Below are 22,549 nucleotides of genomic sequence, written 5' to 3'. Positions count from 1 at the left end.
CCCATCCCTTCTTTTCCTCCCCTCCTCTTCTCTTCTCTTTCTTTCTTGTCTTTTTGAGAGAGAGAGAGAGAGGGAGAAAGAGAGAGAGAGAGAGAGAATGTGGGTTGAGGAGTGGGGCAGAGGGAGAGAGAAAATCTTAAGCAGGCTCCATGCCCATTGTGGAGCCCAACTCAGGGCTCAGTCTCACAATTGTGAGATCATGGCCTGAGCTGAAATCAAGAGTCAGAGGCTTAGCTGACTGAGCTTCCCAGATACCCTAAATTGTCTGTATTTTCTAAAGTGGCTGTATCACTTTTGCTTTCCCAGCAGCTACAGTTCTATTTGTTCTATGACCTTGTCAGCATTTGCTATTGTCATTCTTTTCATCTCTTTCTTTCCTAAAAATGTTACTCTAATAGTATGACACTGTTGATTTAATTTCAATTTCCCTCATGAATATTTATGTTGAACATCGTTTTACATTATTATTTACACCTTTATATATATTTTATAGTAAAATAGCTCTTCAAATCTTTTGCCCATTTTTTTTTAAATTGGGTTTTTGTTCCCTCATTGTTGAGTGAGAAAAGTCACTACATGTTCTCTATATAAAATCCTTCCAGATAAACCATCTGCAAATGTTTCTCACAGTTTATAGTTTGTGTTTTCAGTCCTTTAATATTGCCATTCACTGAACAAAAGTTTTAAATTTAATTTTGATCAAGCTCAATTTTTATCACTTGTTTCTTTTAAAAAAAAATCAGGATTTGGGGGATCATATTTTTTTTTAAATTTGCCTAACTTAAGGCTACAAAGATATTTTCTTTTTTTAATTTTAATTTTAATTTTAATTTTAATTCTAGTATAGTCAACATACAGTATTATAATAGTTTCAGGTGTACAGTATCGTGATTCAATACTTCCATACTTCATTACTCAGTGTTCATCATGATGACTGCACTCATGAAGTGCCTTCACCCATCTTCACCCCCACCACCACTTTGATATGCTTTATTTTCAACGAGTACCCTCAGTTATTTTTTTTCATCGAGAGATACTTTTATAAATGTATTGAAGTTTTGTAGTATTAGGTTTTATATTTCAGTATATAATACACTGTATTTAATTTTTGCATACATTGTGAGAGATGGGTCAATTTTTTATCTGTTTTGTTCTCATATAGATGTCAACTCTGCCAGCATAAATTCATGAAAAGACTATCCTTACTCCATTCACTTGCCTTTGAAACTTTATCAAATTATTTAATTAGTGTGGGTCTACTTCTTGACTCTATTGCATTCAACTGATACATGTTTCTTTTTTAAATTATTATTATTATTATTATTATTATTATTATTATTTAAATTCAAGTTAGTTAATACACAGTGTAGTCTTGGCTTCAGGAGTAGAACCCACTGATTTATCTCTTACATATGACACCCAGTGTTCATTCCAAAAAGTACCCTCCTTAATGCTCACACCCATTTAACCCATCACCCCACCCACCTCCCCTCCATCCACCTTTACTACTACAGCCACTCTTGAAAACAGTATGGGGGTTCCTCAAACAATTAAAAATAGAACAACCCTATGACTCAGCAATTGCACTACTAGGTGTTTATCCAAAGGATATAAAAATGCTGATTCAAAGGAGTACATTCATCACAATGTTTATAGCAGTGCTATCAACAATAGCCAAACTATGGAAAAAGCCCAAATGCCCATCAACTGAGGAATGGATAAAGAAGATGTGGTATGTATGATACATGTTTCTTTTTGTCAATACCATACTATCATCTTTTTTTACATTTTTCTGTAGACTTAAAACAAACCTTGAAATCAGTAATATGAATTTTTTGTCCAACTTTGTTTTTCCATTATAAAATTGTTTTGGCTATCCTAATTCCTTTGCCTTTCCATATTAATTTTAGAATAAAATTCTAAAATTGACAACTTGTCAATTTCTATAAAATTCATTCTAGGATTTCTATTGAAATGGCATTAAATTCCAATTTGAGAAGAATCAACAAAACTATTGAGTCTTCTAATTCATAATAATTGTATGATTTTCTGTTAATTTTGGTTTTCTTTGGTTTCTCTTTTTCTGTAGTGTTCAGTATATTGATTCTGCAAATATCTTGTTAGGCTTAATCTTTAAAATTTCATTTTTCTATGATGCTGTTGTAAACTGTATTTTATCTTACATTTTGAATTCCAATTGTTTATTGCTACTGTAGAGAAATGCAATTGTTTTTTTTTTTTTACTATATTGTCCTTGCTTATTTCAATTTTGTTTTACTGCTAATACTAATTAACTCTAGGACTTTTTCTGTAGACTTTTTAGTACTATTGTCTGTGAATAGAGAAAGTTTTGGTTGTTGTTTATAATGTGAATGCCTTTCTTTTCTTTTGTTGTTTTATTACATTGTCTATGACTTCCAGCATGAGATTGGCTAAGAATGATGAGAGCAGTCATCCTTGTCTTGTTCACCATCTTGAGGGAGAGAAATACGTCATCAGGGTGATATTGGGTACTTTTGTAGAGTACCCAATCTGTTATCAAGCTTCTGTTCCTAGTTGGCTAAGAATTTTTGTTAGTGATGGAAGATAGAATTTGGCCAAATGTTTTTTCTGCATTTATTGAAATACTCAGGGTTTCTCCTATTTAGTTTACTAATATTATGAAGTACATTGATTGGTTCTCAAATATTAAACCAGTCTTATATTCAGATAAACCCTGCTTATTTGTGATGTGTTTTGCTATACTTACATATGGTAGAATTGGTTTTATAATTATCTTGAAGATTTTTATAACCATACTATGAATGATCTTGGCTTGTGATTTTCTTTTCTTCTAATGTCTTTGGTTTTGATATTTAGGTAATTATGACCTCAAAAAAAATCTTGGGAAGAGGTCCCTTGTATTTTCTTAAAAAAAAAATTGTATGGGATGTGAATTATTTCTTCCTTGAATGTTTGAGAGACTTCACTAGTGAAACTATCTATATTTAGAAGTTTTTAGTAAAGATTTATAATTAGTTGTAATGTTTAATCTTCATTTTGTAAGACTCTTCAGTTGTTTATTTCTTCTTGGGTAATGTCTGGTAGTTCATATCTTTTAAAGAATTGGTCCCTTTCATCTATGTGCTTTACATGGCATTCCCTTATTATCAGTTTATTGTCCATGAATTCTGTAGCGATGACTTCTTTTCATTCCTAATATATTGTCATTTTTCACTTTTTCTTTTCTTTTTTTTTTTTTGTCAATCAATCTAGAGGTTTATTAATGCTGACTTTTTCTATTGTTTTTATGTTTCAATTTCTTGGATCCTGTCTTTATTATTTCTTTTCATTTGTTTTAGGTGTTATTTACTTTTGGGTTGTTTTCCCTAGTTTCTTGTGGAGGATGTTAAGCTTACTGATTTGACACCATCATCTTTTCTACTATAAGTATTCAATACTACAGATTTCTGTTTATATATTGCTTTAATTGGACCTCATACATTTTGATGTTGTATTTTTATTTTCATGTGTTCATAAAACTTTTTCAGTTTACTTAAATTTATTTAAATTTTTGAGCCATTCTCTTTGACCCATAGAAGTGTGAATTTTTTTATCCCAAATATTTTAGAATTTTCCAAATAGTTTTCTGTTATTTATTTCTAGTTTTATACTTTCATGGTCAGTTTAGCTCCATTATGGCCTGAAAATATATCTATATTTTTAATATTTATCAGAGTATTTTTATGGCATATAATATATGGATTTGGGTGAATATTCCAACTACATGAAAAAATGTATATTTTGCTATATTGTTGGGTAAAATGTTCTATAAGTGTTAAGGCAATAAATATTGCAGTAGGTCTCCTACAAACTTGTTGATTTTACATCTACTTATTCTACCAATTATTGAAAGAGGAGTTGTCTTTAACTATATTTAGACATTTAAGAAGTTCCCTTTCCAGTTCTATCAAGTTTTATTTATTTTTAAATTGTGTTGTAAGGTGAATACACATTTAGGGTTGTTATGTATTCTTGGAAGATTGACCACTTTGTCATGTAATATAACTTTTTGCCGCTCTTTTTCTAGTTTCTATAGTTTACTTTGATATTAACATAGTCATTCCAAACTTGTGTTTTCATGGTGTAATTTTTCCCATATTTTCACTTTTAAGCTATCTATATGTTTATATTTAAGTGTGTTTCCTGTAGATAACATACATGCCTTCCTTTTCAATCCAATCTGACAACGATTTACATTTAATGTAATTATAGATATAGTTAGAATCATCTATTTGCCAGCTACTCTCTAACTTTTTAATGTTTTGTTTTTATTTTTATTTATTATTATTTTTATTTGCTTCACTTTTTCTCTTTCCTGCATTCTTTAGGGGTGAATAAGCAGTTTTTAATTATTCAATTTATCTCCATTATTTGTATATAATTTATGCCTCTTCTTAAAAAAATGTAGCAGTTCTAGTATATACAGTAAATGTTAATTACATAGTCTACTCTCAAATAATTTTACAAGAGTATTTTCTAATTCTTCTGTCCTACTTTTGTGCTACTCTTTTGATACATTTTAATTTTGTATATTATATAAGCAGGACATGCTGCTTCTATTCTTACTTTTAGACAGTTACTTAGATACTTACTTAGACAGACTTTGCCCAGAGCAAAGAAAAGTAAAATAAATTTTATTTGTCTTTTTTTAATTTCAGTCCCAGTCCTGTTTACTTTTTGTGCAAATTCAAGTTATTGTCTGGTATCATATTTCTTCTGCTTGAAAAAAGGTAATTTGTTGTTGTTGTTTTGTAGTGTAGGACTACTGGCAGTGACTTTTCTCAGTTCTGGTTTACCTCAGAAAATATTTTTCTTTCATGATGAGAAATATTCTTGCTTAGTATAGATTTTTCACTGCTCAGTTTTTTTCTTTCATCACTTAAAAGATGTCACTTAATGGTGTTCTGACTTGCATGGTTTCAGACAAGAAGACTTCTTCAATTCGTATCTTTGTTCCCTTGTATCTCAGGTGTCATTTTCCCAATGGCCACTTTCAAGATTCTCTCTTTATCTTTGACTTTCAGTAGTTTAAATACGGTATGCCTAGAAGTGTGAGTTTACTCATTTCTTTATCCTGCTGTTCTCTGATCATCTTAAATATATAAGTTGATATTTATTATTAATTTTGTACAATTCTTAGCTCTTATTTCTTCACATATTTCTTCTGCCCGTTCCTTTCCTCCACTTCTGGAAGTCCAGATAAATGTATGTTAGATCATGTGACATTGTCTTACAACTTTTGGATGTTCTATTCTTCACGGTTTTGTGTTTTTTCCTACTTTTTTCCCCCTCTGTTTCAGTTTGGGTAATTCCTATACCCTACCATTGGTCTATTCCCAAGCAGTCTTGAGTCTACTAATGAGCCTACTGATGGCATTCCTCATTTTTACTTGATTTTTTATTTCTATTATTTCCACTGTTTCTGCCAGTTTTCATCACTCTGCTGAAAATGGCCATCTAGCTTGGCAGGTTTCCATCTTTTCCATTGAAACATTTAACTATGCTTTAAATTTGCTGATATTGCCAGCCTCTGTGTCATATGCGAATATGGTTCATTGATTATTTTCCCCTGGCAGTACGTTGTCTTGCTTGCTTTTTCAGATTACTCTGCGGCCTCAGCTTTCTGACGGGCTCAGGAAAAGTTGTGAAGTTCAAATCGGTCAGCTTTACTGTTGTTATTTTTAAGGATGGGAGTGTTATTCTTTCCTATTTTCTGTATCCCAAGTGAAACTCCAAACCAGCACTGAATACATTTTTAAAATAAGTAAAACCATCTCTGCCTTGAGGCAGCATATAGGCTACTGTGTATATATTTGGTGGGAATAAGATAGGGGGATCATAAAGGAACAGATACCCAAACGACTATGATTCATTTTATTCCAAGCATATTTGTCATGTACATGCACTGCCAGATCCAGAGAAAATTTAGGCAAAATAATCAATATGAAATCAGAGGCTTCTTATAATTATTAGTTTTACATATTATAATAGCTTATAATATAGGTTGTTATTTATGTCGACATTGAGAATATAATGGAATAAATAATTTCTCCAATGTCATATATATGGTAACTATTGAGGCCAAGATTCAGACCCATATCTGATGCGCAAAGTTCACATATACCCATCAAATTTTACATCCAACTGGAGGTTGGAGGCAGAATGAGAAAAAGTCTTATTAAAAATACACTACTAGAGCTTTTGTTGTGATGAGCACTGGGTGTTACTGTAAGTGATGAATCACTAAGTTTTACTCCTGAAACTAATATTACACTGTATGTTAACTAAATGGAATTTAAATAAAAACTTGAAATGAACCAAAAAGTAAAATTCAGCGAGAAAGAAAATAATTTTAAACAAGAAAAAAAATGCACTACTTGTGGTAGACAGAGAAATTTTAAGACGAGATAAGGTCTTCCGAAATAAGTCAGATTTAAGATTAATTAGGGATGCAGGTATGTAATTAAAAGAGACAAATGAATGTTAGAATTGTATGGAAATCAAATCTATTGTACCTAGATAGGGAGTTAAATAGTACTCAAGTGATGACTGGAAATGCTCACATCAAAAGGTAGATGTTTTGAATAAGTGAAGGATTTTAAAAGAGGCAGAAGAGGGAGGTGATGAGACCAGTTCAAATATAATATCTTGAATTGTCAAAAGTGTATATATGGCTTCATGTCTAGTAGATTGTTAGGAAGTATTAACTTGGGGGAGGACTGTAACAGAGAAATAGGCATGGCATATGTCTTTAAAGAGAAAATCATTGAACCTATGGAAGAAAATGATACTCCAGAATTATTAGGGTGCTGATAGGGGTAAAAATAATGTCAAAAGAAGCCTCAATAAATATCTGTATTTAGAGAATGGGAAGAGAATAGCAATGTTCAAGGAGATAAACACAGAATGGAGAAGTAATCAGAGAGAAGAAACATTTTTTTATAAATGCAAAAGGAGGAGATCCAAAAAAGAAAAAAAAAAAAAAAGAAAAAAAAAAGGAGAGAAAGAAAAAAGTTTATGTCATATGTTCATGTGAAACTGAGTGGGTAAAGTATGTAAAAAGTCTTTAGGCCTTTATTTTTTTAATGTTTTTTTTTGACATTATTTTTAACAGAGTGAGATGGAGCAAGACAGAGCACAAGTGGGGGAGGGCCGGGGTGGGGGGGGGGGGGTGCTCACAGGATCCGAAGCAGGCTCCAGCCTTCTATCCATCAGAGCAGAGCCCAGCCCCAGGTGGAGCTCAAATCCACAGACCACCAGATCATCACCTAAGCCAAAGTCGGGCACTCAATCCACTGAGCCACCTAGGCACCCCATTAGGATTTCTTGATAAAGACGTTGTTAGTGAGCAATAGTTCAAGTTCTTATTGCAGAAGCATTAAGGCAGCAAAATATAATCTTACATCTGATTTTTATTAAAATATGCATGTTCAATGTATAGGAATTTACCCAAGCATTCTTTAATTCAATAACATATGTATTGCTTTGGAAAAGGTTTATATTATGTACAAATGCAGAATAATTTGAAAAATGATATGCATTGTTAAAATATTTTATTTTTGCTTTACCCAAATTTTAATAAATTTATGGAAAAATGGAATTCAGATTATGTTTTTTCTTCCTTATTATTGTTTTCCTAGAATTCATCAAAATATGGGCATGATTGTAGTACCCATTTTTTCATTTTTTCTGAGCATGAAATAAATTTCTCTTTAAAACTTCTTAGTTCAAGTTGACTTGTTTGGTGTTTTATTTGCACTGGCTCATTTTGCTTTCTTTGCTTAGCCAGGCACATCGCTAATTTCAATTGGAATATTGGCCACTCAGGATCACATTATATTTCAGGGTCATTTGTATCAATTCTTTTGGTTACAGGACTGTTTATACTAAATTCACTGGAAGCAGTGAAATATTCAGCATTGTTGATCCTGAAAGAGTTAATTTTCAAGGCTGAACTGTTCCCATAGTTCCTACTGTAATTGCTGCTGATTATTTTTATGTTGTAATGAAGCAATAATGATCAAAGCACAGGGCATTTCTTAGGGATCCATGACTGGCTGGTTTTGCCTCGGGCCATTAACCCCAGTCATTAATTCCCTTGGAAATGCATTGTGCTTAGGTCATTATTGTTAGTAACAGAGCTGTATGAAAACATTTGCACATACTCTGGAGCAAAGCTGTTGATTATTTTCTGTACATACAAGTTTTGTGATTGAGAAACTTAAGGGTGAAGAAGTTTGGCCAAGAGAGAAAAATAAATTATTGTTCAGTGGAGAGGAATTATATATTTAACATGTATGTACTCTAATATCATAGATGTGTGCGCATATATATATACATATAAATACATATATATGCACACACATCTATCTAAATATATATATATATGAGCATGTATATAAATATATGAATACATGAATAAACATACATCTTTTTTATCCTTGGACTGGATAAATGTATTTAACTTGTAAATATAGTGTATATCAGCTGAAGATTTTAAAAACCACCATTTCTAATTATAGCTACATTCTTAATTATGAAAAATAAATACTGAGCAAATGTACTTTTTCCCCCATATATATATTTTAGAGACAGAGCGTGATTAGGGGAGATAGCTGGGGGCAGGGGAGGGAGAGAGGGTGGGAGGGAGAGAGAGAGAGAGAGGGAGAGAGAGTGGGAGAATCTCACACAGACTACACGTTCAACATGGAGCCGGACGCAGGACTCGATCTCACAATGCTGGGATCATGACCTGAGCCGAAATCAAGAGTTGGATGCTCAACCAACTGAGTCACCCAGATGCCCCTCTCCTACTATATATTTATTACTCCCTAATACAACTGGGAGAGTGAACGTGAAAAAAATTTCTCTGAAAATTTATTTTCCATTCAGTAACAAATCAAAAAGCTACCTTTGTTCTCTCCTAGATACAATCCCTTAAAATAGTGATAATGGTGGCACTGTAATTATCACACTCAAAATGTTCTATTTTATTTTTTAATATTCTGTATACACGTCACTAAAGTTCTCACCAAAAGGATAGCCACAGTGTGAGCTAGCCTGGAAAATCAAATAGCAAAACAACTTAAACTCTGTCTTGAAGTTCAAGGGTTACACTTGTAATCAAAGAGCTATAATTGAAACTTCACTTTAGCTAAGCTTCCCTATAAGGCAACCAGTTGCCCTAGGAAAGAGGTGAGAGACCAGGAAACACCAAATGGACAAACTGAAATCAGGCAAAGCTTCAAGAAATGCTGTCTTCCCTTTACTCCCTCGTAAATGAAGTTGTTTCTGTGATAGACCTCAGTCACTGTTGAAGTTTAACTTACTGAGAACAGTAATTTCCAATTTTCATTACAGTTTAAATTTACACTGTTAAAAACAATGTAACTGCTATTTAGTTTTTATCTTTTATATTCTTCCATATTTAAAACTTAATCGTAACTAAAAATAAGCAAACAGAAAGAAAAGAGATATGCCTAGAGAAGATTTTGGATACTGTCCCTACAAAATTTGCTCTATCTAATGGAATTGGAAAAATATAGCTGAAAATGTCAAGGGCTCCTGGATGAGTCAGTCAGTTAAGTGCCCGACTTCAGCTCAGGTCATGATCTTGCAGTTCGTGGGGTTGAGTCCTGTGTTGGGTTCTGTGCTGAAAGGTCAGAACCTGGAGCCTGCTTAGAATTCTGTGTCTCCCTTTATCTCTATGTCTCTCTCTCTTCACACAGAACTAGTGTTCTCTCTCTCTCTCTCTCTCTCTCTCTCTCTCTCTCAAAAATAAACAAACTTTTTTTTAAAGCAGCAAAAAACAACTTGGATAAAATGTTTTTAACCTTAAAGATAGAAAACTAGGGATTCAATCTGTATTTCTCAAATAGGTGCAAATCAATGAAATGTGAATAAGTGGAAAGATCTTTGTTTTACAGATGGAAAAGCATGGCTCAAGTATCTAATTTAACTTAGGCAAATCACCTACAGAGCAGCGGAACTCAGATTTGAACTAATCAAAACCATATTTTTCTTCCTTATTCTACTTGGTTTTATTACAGAGAAACATTCACTATTGTGTCTTTTTTTAAATTTTTTTAATGTTTTTATTTATTTTTGAGACAGAGAGAGACAGAGCATGAGCAGGGGAGGGGCAGAGAGAGAGGGAGACATAGGATCTAAAGCAGGCTCTAAGCTCTGAGCTGTCAGCACAGAGCCTGATGTGGGGCTCAAACTCACGGACTATGAGATCATGACCTGCGCTGAAGTTGGATGCTTAACCAACTGAGCCACCCAGGCACCCCTACTATTGTGTCTTTTTAAAACACTTTCTATAAACCCAGATGAAAATATTAAGATAATTATTTTCAGTAGATGGTGAGATGGTTAATCTTATGTGTCATCTTAGCTGGGTCATGGGAACCAGATATTTAGTAAAGTGTTATTCTGAATATTTCTATAAAGGTTTTTGTTGTTGTTGTTGTTGTTTGTTTGTTTGTCTGTTTTTAAGATGAAGTTAACATTTAAATCAGCAGATTTAATTGAGTAAAGCAAATTTCTCATCATAGTGTGGGTGGGCCTCCTCCAATCAGGTGAAGGCACTAATAGAACAAAGACTGACTTCCCTTGACCAAAAGGAAGTTCTGCCAACAGACTGTGTTTGTGTGTGTGTGTGTGTGTGTGTGTGTGTGTGTGTGTGGTATGTATGTATATACAAAAACACACAAAAAGTGTGTGATACATACCATACACACACATACATCCTATTGGTTCTGTTTCTCTGGAGAATCTCAACTAATACATATGAAGGGGAAAAAAGAATTAGGAAATGTTGTGAAGAACCAAAAGTATGTGGGAAAATGTGCGGATGAGGAAGACATAATAGGAGTCTGAGAATATCACTGGGTGTTGTTCCAAATGGTTCCTACCTCCAGAAACATAATCAAACAAAACATCATCACAACCTCTGGGTTGACTGTGAGGTTGATATGAAGATGTGATGATATTTTATTGACGCTTTCTCGCACACTCAAATACTAAAACTCTTTATGTTTGATATACCTAAAATCTGCTTTCCTTTTTAAACAAATCTAGTTTCATGTGTACTTTAAGATTCAAAATATTTAAGAAATGCTTTTTCCAGAATAATTTTTGAGCAGGACATGTATGAATGGATTTGTGCATAAGGGTATATATGGAAACAATAATTAGCTAAATAGGTAAATGTGGAGGTTAGGGAAAATGTATCCTTTATGATACATATTTTATAAAGCCTTCTATTTTATGTAAAATTAATTTGCCTTAGAAAAGTACCTGAAAGCCCTTTAACAGCACATCATCTCTCCTGGAGGCCCCATATTATTTCAATTACATCTAACTATATAACCAGGTGTGTGTGTGTGTGTGTGTGTATGTGTGTGTGTGTGTATGTGTGTGTGTGGGGGGGGTATACTCATATCGATATGCAGGGTGGTCCATTTGCACAGAGCTTCATTTTATACTTTATTGTTGTTGGGGTTTTTTTTAACAGACCACCCACATATGCTTCAGAAATAATTATGTCTAGGCAGCTGCTTAATGTTCTTTCTTCTGTAACACTCCTAATGGTGGTGGTGGGGATTTCATGGAGAGCAAAGTATCATGGGTAAGGGAGCTTGTTTGGGTTGGCAGCATCTAGAATTGTCAGGGTTCTTTATTCCTGGATTCAGCAATGAATAAGGAGATTCCCTGCTTTTGAGGGAGATTATACTTGTTATTCCTATATATCTAACTACTGTTGTACTGATCAACTGTATCTCTAAAATATCACTTCTGGTGGTGGCAAAGAGGTAAAAGTGAGATCAATGAAAAAGAAGGCAAAAGTTCAGGGGGAATTGGGGATTCTTTTGGCCATAGATGCACCTGTGGTATGTCAATTGTGGGAACTCTTCCAATTTTTAGACAGCCCTGTTGGATGGTGACCCCTGGCTCGCCTTCTCTGAAATCACTCCTGTGTGACAACATTTTCAGGGTGGAAGGTAGGAAGCACCTCTCCCCTTAGGGATAAATACAAATGGACAGTAAAAGTCTGCAGATACATAGATACTACCTCTACAGTTACTTCGTGGAATAGAAAACTGGCAGGTTCGTTTGCATTATTTCATTATCTGTGGTGCTTGTCATGAGAAGAGCTCAATATGATGATGAATGTTATGATGATCAATGAAAACTGAAGGATTATTCAAGAAAACTGAGGGATTAGAATTAAAAGTTTTCATTTCAGAATGGTGCCTAAAGCAAACTTTTACATAAATAACATTATCTATCCTTACTTAATATGTAGGCATTCTTCCCTATGAGGACAATTTTTTTACGTTTATTTACTTATTTTGAGAGAGAGAAAGAGCACGAGCAGGGGAGGGGCAGAGAAGAGAGGGAGAGAATCCCAAGGAGGCTCCACACTATCAGCATGGAGCCGAACGCAGGCTTGAACTCACGAACTATAAGCCCATGACCTGGCTTAACCGAATAAACCACGCAGGCACCTCTCCTATGAGAACAATTTTTAAGTAATATTTATTAACTGCTATTACATTCACAAATGTAACAAAGCCTCCCACGATCCCACCACCCCAAAATAGTGTTGTCTTTCTCCTTTCCATATTGATATGTCATAAAAATTGTACTATGAAAACACACAACGATTTTAGACATTCTTTAGTGGGAAAATGTTGCTCAGTACAGAATACTGGAACCCATTTACTCACATTTGACAAAGATGCTATGGAGCTTCTAAAAGTGATTCACTTATGCTATAAATGCCTAAATTGCCATCATAAAATACAGTCTCTAGCAAATATGTCACTTATTTCTTTAGAGAAATCTCTGCCACGCTTTTTTAAAAAAATATTTATTTATTTTTGAGAGAGAGAGTACAAGTGAGGGTAGGGCAGAAAGAGAGGGGAACAGAGGATCCAAAGCAGACCCTGCACTGACAGCAGTAAGCCCAATGTAGGACTCGAGCTCACAAACCGTGAGATCATGACCTGAGCCAAAGTCAGATGCTCAACTGACTGAGCCACCCAGGTGCCCCTCTGCCACTCTTTATTCCTGCAAAATTATTGCTGAAATTGTAAGATTATCTTATATTTATAGGTTTTTGTGCTGTTAAAAATACTTTGATATTCATTACTGCAAGTTTTCTGTGTTTCATGATGATAATAATTATCTCCTGTATTCCAGGTGTATAAATTAAGCCTCATCAGACTTGCCTAAGTTTTCAGAAATAAAATAATAGTAGTTGAGCCTAGACTAAAACCTAAATTTCTGGTTCACAAAAAAGTCATATATCATGGAATCTTAAATTTATTTATATGAATAATCAACAGAAATTGCTTAAAAATTAGAGAATTTAAAACCCATTATTTTATGGCACTATTAGGTCTAATTCATCTGTTTCACTGGCCACTAGAGAACTTTCTTACGTTCCAAGACTCTTGTTCCATGCCACCATGTATGTCTCATCATTTTAGCACCCCCAAATGAGTTCTGCAGTAAGATCAACTTCTTTTCCTCCAAACTGAATACAGTATTTTCTTGCACATCCATTTATTTAGTGCAACACAATTCCAACCATAGGTCCTAAACTGAATAGCCACTAGAAATCCAAACAAATCAGAAAATAGTCTAAGCTTACAGCAAGTGGGTGGGCAGCACAGGTAAGAAAGGAATAATAAAAAGTAAATGTTGGGAATGGCAACTGAATTGTCACATTCATCCAAAACCTTAGGCTATTTGATTCCTTGGGACAATGGTTAGATGTGAATTCCAAACCAATAAATCAAATCCTGCTGTTACATTCATTTATCCTCAGATTGTCTTCTTGCCCACCTTTTATTTAGAGCACCAGAGCCTTGGGGGCGGAGACCATAATCAAATTTGAGTCAAATAAAATCTTTCATCATTAGGGTTCTTGTATAAAGTTAAGATCACAACTTTGGGTCCAGGCAAAAGAGTATAACTGAGGAGAGAATGTTGTTCCTCATTACCCACGTTAGCATCAATATTTTGTAAAATGAAGGCAAGTGGGGATAGATAAAGCACAACAATCAATAAAAAGTCCCACCAGCAGTTATGGACAAAGAAATTTTAACAGCGGATCTGCTCTCTGGGTTGCAGTTACAGGGCTAAAAGTGAATTCATCCTTGAGAGTAATTGAGAAAGAACACTGTGGCTCATCTGAGAGGGGGAAATTTATGTTTTAGAGCAAGGATAAGTTGTGACAGTCAAGTGATTTTACTCACTGTCCCATTCTTGTATGGCCTAAGAATTTTCTGTTACATGGGAACGAGGTGTTTATCTCTGTGCAAGGCCTGCTCTAAACGTTGGGGGAATATCAATAGGAATAAGACAACTTCCTTCAATTTAAATACACATACTGAGACTTGAATTAAATGTCAAAAAGAGGAATTAATAGAGAATAAAAACAGAAAAAAACTGTATACAGAACTGAGGGGACAATGAAAATGCAAATGGCAATCTTTAAGCTGGACATTGAAGGGCATGACCAATTTTATCAAATAGCAAAGTAATTAGGCATCTGGGTTAAGTCACACTGACCCGTGATTGTTTTCACTGTACTGAGGTTGGGTAAAGCCCTCAAGTTATATAGAAGATAATCATTAAAAATATCCCTATAGGGGCGCCTGGGTGGCGCAGTCGGTTAAGCGTCCGACTTCAGCCAGGTCACGATCTCACGGTCCGTGAGTTCGAGCCCCGCGTCAGGCTCTGGGCTGATGGCTCAGAGCCTGCAGCCTGTTTCCGATTCTGTGTCTCCCTCTCTCTCTGCCCCTCCCCCGTTCATGCTCTGTCTCTCTCTGTCCCAAAAATAAATAAACGTTGAAAAAAAAAAATTAAAAAAAAAAAATCCCTATAAAATAGGATGTTGAAACTATTATAGAGTATGGTCAATTATTGTGTTCTTTATAACACAGGGTCCTGAGAAAAATTGCCAGAAACAGTTCTTCTTAATGATTGGTTTTATTGTTTGAATGCTCTAAATTGTGTAACTGACCAGGTTTTAATTTTAACACAGTTTTTAAAAATAGGAAATGTATGGCCCAACCACAGTTCTGGCTTTATTTGATAATCCTATTCTTGTTCTCCTTATTCTTTTGCCCCAGTCTTAAATCTGCTTATTAAATTTTAAATATTTTGCCTTTAATCTTTTCTGGTTGATATAGAGTAAATATGGCATACAAAAAAACAAAAGAGCAAAATAGGGAAAATATTAGATTTATCATAGATATAACCAGATTCTCAACACAGATGTTGTTTGGAAAAGTCTGTAAGATCCTTTAAAACAATATTTCTGCTGGCTTCTGGAGAAGTACTCTTCTTACAGTAATGCTTCTGGAAAGCAGAGGAGTTGGATTTGGGGTTGGGGGAACACTATGGAACCAAAGAAATGTTGAATCACTGAGTTTTCAACCCAGTACGTGCATGCAGAATTGAAACAACATCATTCCTCAGCCTCTCAGATTGTGGTAAGAGAGCCAAGGTGATAGGAATAATGTCCTAGTTTCAAAGGGCTTCCACAGCAAAGTACCACAGGCTGGGTAGCTTAAGATAAAAGAAATGTATTGGCTTTTAGTTCTGGAGATTAGAGGTTTGAAGTCAAGATGTCTCAGAGCCAGGCTCCCATTGAAGGGTCTAGGGAAGATCCTTCCCTGCCTTTCCCTAGCTTCTGGGAATTCCAAGGTTGGCATTCTATGGCATGTGGACATATCACTCAAATAGTTGCCTCTGTCATCACATGGCTTTATCTTTTGTGTGTGTGTCCAGATTTCCCTCTGCTTTCTAGATTCACTACCATAAATACAGTAGTTTCTCAGAAACAAGCAAAAAAAAAATTATGCTCTAAAGGTTATTTATAGACTTTTACAAACAATGTGTGAATTCAGAATTCTGCTTATCTCTATGCCATAATCTTCAATGACTATACATTCTTCATTTTTTTTTCTTTTTCTCTTCCAGGTCCTCTCTAATCCACTATGATCTTATCTCAATTTGATTATATCTACACATAGTGTCTTTCCAAATAAGATCAACTTTTTAAGTACTCAGAGTTAGGAATTGAATTTGAATTTATCTTTTTAGAGATATAATTCATCCTACAACAAGTAATAATAATAATAATAATAATAATAATAATAATAATACAGTAGTAATTATACTATGAGCCAGGTTTGGGCTTCCTCCTCCAATAAGTCTTATTCTTACAACTACAATTCAAGTAGTGTGCAAACTTATATTTGCTATTCTCATCTCCCAACCTTTTCACTTGCAGTGGTGATTGTATCTGGTATCTGTCTCTATATTTGTATCTGAATTATTTCTCACCGTAATGTTCCTTCAGATGAATGATTCATTAGTTGGGACAACCAATTGATTATGTCAGCTGCTAAGAAGATTCCTTCTTCCAAATGATCCCCCTTAGACCCCAGGGAGCAAATGAAAATGAATACCCTCATAGACTCAGGCTCCTGAAATATTCAGACAGGGGATCCCACACAAGCCACCTGGCTTAACCAGAGTAAGGAGTCTTTGCTGACTCCTGTTCTAGCAGAAACATTTGTCACGTTAACAAATATGGAATTTGGAGCTAGATGGAAATGAACTCAAACTCCGATTTTACAAAAACACAGACTGTTCTGTGGGTCATCTGGGCTTCAAGAGGCACAACCATATGTAGAACTGAGTCCCAGTTTTCCTGACACACCAAAGCCTAAAGCAAAATAACCGGGAGTTCCGGGACTCTCCTAGGAAACATGCCAGTTCGTCAAGAGAGAGACATCTTGTTCATACAAAACTCCAGAGTAATTGAATAAACCATACATTCTGTTTTTGCCACCTTTGAGGTATATGAATTCATATATTACTTCAACTCCCAAAATAATTTTTTCATGTATAAAATGAAAGAAAAAATAGCTTATAATTTGGTTATGAGAAATCAAGAAAACAATTAAAATTTTTATTAAGGTTCTGGCACACAATAGATGCTTAATAAATGTCGGTTCCCACACATCTGATGTAAACATCAAGAGAGCTCACAATGTCATCAGTGATCATTCTATTATGCTAAACTTTGGACAGGTTTCATGGTATATTTGAATGTATTTTGTTAAATACCCATGTCAGTGATATTCTAAGAAATTTCTGTTAACTTCTTTCAATAATATATATATATATATATATATATATATATATATATATATTGCACACTTATTTTTTCTCCCCTACTCAAATTAGTCACCTATATTTGCACAGGATTTGTGAGCGAGACCTCTGAGATTACCCTTTTCCAACCTAGTCAACCAAATATTTTTCAAATTAACAGAATAAAATGCTGCATAGAATTAAAGTAGGCATTTTCCCCTTTCAATTTTCAAGTCTCCAAAGGCTTCATTAACACCTAGTGTGAAACAACTTGGAGGCATAGTATCATTTAAATATGCAAAACCCCTCTAGTTGTTGGCCAAACCTCTCATTTCAGGACACAAGACAAAAGCAGCAAGGCCATAGCAAAGTGCAAGAAAATTCATCTGAAAATTTTAATGAAAGAAACACTAGTTTTTTCAGACACTGTTATCACAAGGCTCTGTAATTTACAAATTACATATAATTTCAAAAAACACCCTATATAAGTGATGATCAATATGGTTAATTTGTTTGTAATTTATAAATAATGACAACGTAATTGCAATAAAGTAGGTTTGGGGTTTTGTTGTTGTTTGTTAAATAAGAGACTAAGTATCTATTGATTCACATTTAAAAGCAGATCATCTACCAGAACTCCTTTTCCAGGTGGAGGGGGCGAGGGGGGGCAGAGAAGTGGGAAGAAGAAGAAGAAAAAACTTTTAAAAATGGGGAACATTTAAACATTGATACATTAAAAAAAATAAATAAATAAAAATAAACAAACATTGATACACTGGATAAACAATGCAGCAGATAATAAAAGGATATTGACACAGTAGTGAACGTTGATTTACTTATAATAGCCCTTTCCTAATGATGTCTGTCTTCAACTATCCATAAGTTGAACTTAGTACCCAATGAGAATGCTACAACATCCTGTATATTAACACAAGTGTGATTATAGAATTTATGTCTCTGGAAGCTTATAGTGTTTCCTGTTTTGTGAAATCAAAGTAAAATCTGCTTTCAGTGGTAAATTTGTTATATTAGGGTCAGGGCAAGTGGAGACTCAGAGCGACAGCTTCTGAGGAGTTAAACATATATTTCTAGCTTTAAAATAACTAATCTAGGCATGTGTGCCTGAGAAACATTGGAAAATGTCATAGTGATATTGATATATCCTCCCTTAACTCAGACTATAATTTTAGTAACCTCCTCAAAATAGTTTCCTTTCCATAATTGGAATTATTTCTGTTTTCTGTCTTGTGTTTTATCTAAATGAATATCAGTCTAGTTTCTTGGTCTTTCATGAAAGCATGCTATATTTTGGGCATGAAAGAAATTACATTAACAAAAATATAGAAGTAGTGTTACTATCAGTACAAATGTACTTTTAAAACTCATTCATTCTTGAGTTCACTTCATAAGTGTTTGGATGTCCAAAGTATCTGAAGAGTATGACAGAATCTCTATTATTAAAAATGTGATACTACACTTCTTACTGTTTACTTGGAAATCATTTTAAATACAGACAAGTTGCAAGATAATACAAAGAACTTTTGTATACCTTTAGTCAGATTCATCAATTGTTAACATTTGCCTTAACTACATTTTCATTGTCTATATCTACATGTCTGTATTGTTATACTTTTTTTTTTCTTACTGCTTTACTCTTAAATGCTTTGGGGTATATTTCCTAAGAATAAGAACATTCATTCATGACCACTGTATAGTTAAAAATTTCAGGGAGTTTAATGCAGATTCACTTTATAGGTTTTGTATTCTACATTTTCCAGTTTGTCACTAATACTCAATTTTAGCGTTTTTTTTTTTTTTCATCCTAAATCCAAAATCACACACTGCCATTGGTTGTCATGCTTCCTATTTCCACTAATCTGGAACATTTCCTCAGCTCTTCTTTTTTTTTTTTTTTTTTTTTTTTTTTTTTAAGACTACAGATCCTCTTTTCTCCTTAATAGTGTGTTTTAATGGGTTTGTGAAAATTTTCTTCATATTTAGATTCAGATTCTGTATTCCATGTCTAAACTCTATATAGAAGATATTGTGCCCTATTCAGGGAGTCTTATTAGGAGGTTCACATTTGTCTGTCTGTCCCTCAATGGTGATACCAATTTGGATCAAAAGATCACAGTACTGCCTCGGTTTTCCACTGTAGAGTTACCATGTTTCCCTTTTTGTCATGTAAGCAATTTGTAGACAAACCCTCTAAAACCATGAAAAATTCTACTCCTCCTTAAAATCCCCCTCAATATTTAATTGGAAAAAAATATTCTTAATGATGAATGCAAAATGATGATTTTATAAATCCTGTAGTTTCTCTACCTTTATTGATCAGCATTCTAATTTAAGAAAGATCCCTCTCTTCCTTCTTGCCTTTATTTACTTACTAATTGATTATCAGTATGGATCCATGTGTTTATATTCTTTTCCCAGTAGTTTATAATTCACTACTCCCTGCTTATCTTGTTCTGGACTTGGTGGCAGGAGCACCTTCAAGCTGATGAAAGTGTTCTTTTAACAGGTCATCATTTCCTTCTGCACATTTTTACCTCCTGTCCTAATAAATTATTCCAGACTCAACTTACTCTGTTCCATACCATGAATTGGTAAATTCTCTGAGGATTCCTGCTTACTGTTTCGTAGGGAGTGTTACAGAGGTGTGTGGAGTCTACATATGCCCATAGTCATTGGAATTTCTTTACTTCTTGGTCTTTGCAATAGATAAAACCGCTATTCCTAACATAAATTCCTACTTGTACTTTCAACTGCTATCCACCTTAACATGGTTCTTCCTCCCTTCCCTGCCCCTGCCATATTTATATTTTCCTTCATTCATTGTAAGGATCCTGACTTCAAACCACCTGTAATAATTTGATCACTGCTTCATCAATACACCTATACTACTACAACAAAGAATTTTTTAAAAGAGCTCAATATCCCACTTCTTGACTAAGGGAATATAGTCACACACTGTGTTCAAAACTTATACTTTGTTTCCACTTTGTTTACCTTTGGTTTGCTTTTTAACCCTTTTGGTGTAATATTCTAGTTTTGACATATAGCTGGGTTCATTTATTTCAGTTTGTGTTCTTTTTTTCTTCTCATTGTTGTTGACTTATTTTTGATTTTTGAATATGTAAAACATCAACATGCCTCTAAGTATCAAAACTATGTAAAAAGTATACTCAGAAAAGTGTAACACTCTCTCCATTCTCTTCTCCCCAGTCATACCTTGCTAATAATAATTTCATAGTTTTCTGGGGCATCTGAGTGGCTCAGTCAGTGGAGTGTCCAACTCTTGATTTTGGCTCAGGTCATGATCCCAGGGTCATGGAATCATGCTGAGGATGGAGCCTGCTTATGGTTCATTCTCTCTCTCTGTCTCCCCTCTGCTCCTCTCCCCAGCTCATGCTCTCTCTCTCTCTTTAAAATAAATAATAATAATTTTATAGTTTTCTAGTTTATTCTTTTTGCATTTTTTCATATAAGAACAGATATATGCATGCTTTACTATTTACCCTTCTTTCCATATATATATATATATATATACCTATAGAAATAATATAAATATAAAATGTGTATGTATATATACCCTTTGCTCTTTTTCATTGAACAATACATCCTTAGGGGGTACGGTGATCATTTCTCAAGATGATATTGACTAAATTGAATGTGTAAATAATAATATAGGACAATATAAAAAAGAAGTGTGGTATACAGTGGATAAGTTTTGTATTCTCACATTGACAACAGTAAAGTAACTCCTATCATTCCATCAGGTACACCCTGTGCCAGGCCACATTGAACTACATGCCTCCCTCAACTTCCCACTTAAAAAAAAAAAGTTAGTTTCAGTTTTGTAAGAGAGAGGATAGAGCGTGTGTAAATGAGTGGAGGAGTGGCAGAGGGGGAGAGAGACAATCTTAAACAGGCTCCACACCCAGTACAAAGCCTAGTGTGGGTCTCAATCCCGAAACCCTGGGATCATGACCTGAGCCAAAATCAAGAGTCAGACACTCAACAACTGAGCCACTCAGGAACCCCTAAAAATCTCCTTTTTAATTTGCCTCCTATTATCTGGTAGAAGGATTGTCTTTTCTTTTCTCAAAGGCTACTCTTTAAGATTTTTTTCTTCCGTTTTATTCTGGCTGTTGTGTTTTATCTGTAAGGTTCTCTCTGTTGGATTAATTGCCTTATAAAAGAAGCATTTCCCACCATATCCCATGTCTTCATTGCCTCCATACTCTTATGTCTCCTCTGGATGTCTCAGCATTTCACCCTCACTCTTTATTGTAAAACTTCTCAAAGGTTTATAGTTCGTTGATATTCCTCACCTTCTTTTCACCTTATAATCCATTTCAGTATTAATTCTTCCCCACAACCCCAAATTTTCTAAAGTCATTCATGATGATAAAATGATGACTCTTCTATTTTTGCCAACAAAGTGTGGTTGAAGAGCCAGAATAATCAGTGTTACTTAAGAAGTGTATTAGAATGTAGCACAGACACAAGGGAAGGGGAAATAGAGCTCTTTTCTTGGTGGACAAACTGTCAATGTATTTGGCAGTTTTAATCTGCCTCTGCCAGGTTAGAAGGAGAGGGATAAAGGAATCATAAGAGCACATTCCTTCTATGGCTCCCAATGTTGAACCCCTGATGTATGCTTATATCCTAAATTGCATGGTCACATCAGTTTGAAAGATATAGTTTTTTTTTCTTTCGAGTGGCCACATACATAGCTAAAAATTGAGATTATATTAATTTAGAAAAAAAAGAGGAGAATAAAAACATGGGACAATCAGCAATCTCTAAGTTCCAAAAATGTCCAAAATGGAAAACTTTAATATTCTTTCCTCACACATTTCAAAATAAGATTTTTTTTTCCTATCCCAATTCTTCCCATCTCAAAAACTGGCATTGATGCTCAATCCTGTTATTCATCTTTGATTATGTCCTTTTTCTTACCTCTCCCAATTCATCCCAAAGTCTTACACCTATCTTACATATTTTAAGTTTATACCATTCCATCTCCATAGCTGCCTTTTTCCCTAAGCCAATGTCATCTATTTTTGGTTCTCGATAATTCTCTCCTGCCTGGTCTCACTGCCTACATATTTGTTCACCGACCATCCATTATCCAAAGAGATGTCAGAGTGATCCTTAACAAATGGATATCATATTATGTCATTTTTTTACTTACAAGTATAACTGCAGGCAGAATAAAGACCAAAAACCTCTGATATGAGTTTCCTGAGATGTTTCCATTTGCATTCACTGATTCCATCCCATATCATTGTCCTTCTTATTGGCCAGACTTCAG

This window comes from Lynx canadensis, chromosome C2 (genome assembly GCF_007474595.2).
Source record: "Lynx canadensis isolate LIC74 chromosome C2, mLynCan4.pri.v2, whole genome shotgun sequence".
Classification (NCBI taxonomy): domain Eukaryota; kingdom Metazoa; phylum Chordata; class Mammalia; order Carnivora; family Felidae; genus Lynx; species Lynx canadensis.
The sequence above is the reverse complement of the archived record's forward strand: the minus strand, read 5'-3'. Positions refer to the sequence as shown.